Raw genomic sequence first — 528 nt, forward strand, 5'->3', positions numbered from 1 at the left:
GGTGAAATGAAATAAATCACATTGTCACAATCATTTCATGGAAAGAGGTAAAAAATATTTTATTCCAACTTTATGAGCAACAGTGTATATACATCAACTCTTCTTCTAAGTGGAACAAGTTGCTCTCTTCCTTGTGGCAGCCGTTGCTGTGTCACTGGCTTCAGCATAATTTTGATAAAAACATTGCATTAGCCAAAAAAACAAATTAGTTTTTTTTTTTTTTGCATGTATGTATTCGTGTATTAAATGTAGAATGAGCTTGTGCTCGTCTCGTCATTTTCTCCTGCTGTTTATCGATATTTCTCAACTAGGACTAAGTTTCTGTCCATCGACTAATCGTTGCAGCTCTGTCAAGTGTAACGTGTGAAATTTGACTTGCTTGTTTTTGAGTGCTGGTGGTACTAAACAGACTTTTAGAACAACTCCTCTAATATTTCATCTATATTCAAATAGGCTATAACACAAATCACCAGAAAAGAACCAGAGAACAAACTGTTTTGCGTTTCATTCATTTATTATTGAATTTGC

The 528-nt window shown here is 34.1% G+C and overlaps 1 protein-coding gene across 1 annotated transcript in view; it reads right to left on the reverse strand.

Moving 5' to 3' along the window:
- The window catches only part of nprl3 (NPR3-like, GATOR1 complex subunit), a 12476-nt gene that overhangs the window by 4859 nt on the left and 7089 nt on the right, over positions 1-528 (reverse strand). The gene's annotated exons all lie outside the window — the stretch shown is intronic.

The sequence above is a fragment of the Seriola lalandi genome, unplaced genomic scaffold (genome assembly GCF_002814215.2).
Source record: "Seriola lalandi dorsalis isolate HSWRI2012SDOR001 ecotype SW California unplaced genomic scaffold, Sedor1 jcf7180002054519, whole genome shotgun sequence".
NCBI lineage: Eukaryota > Metazoa > Chordata > Actinopteri > Carangiformes > Carangidae > Seriola > Seriola lalandi.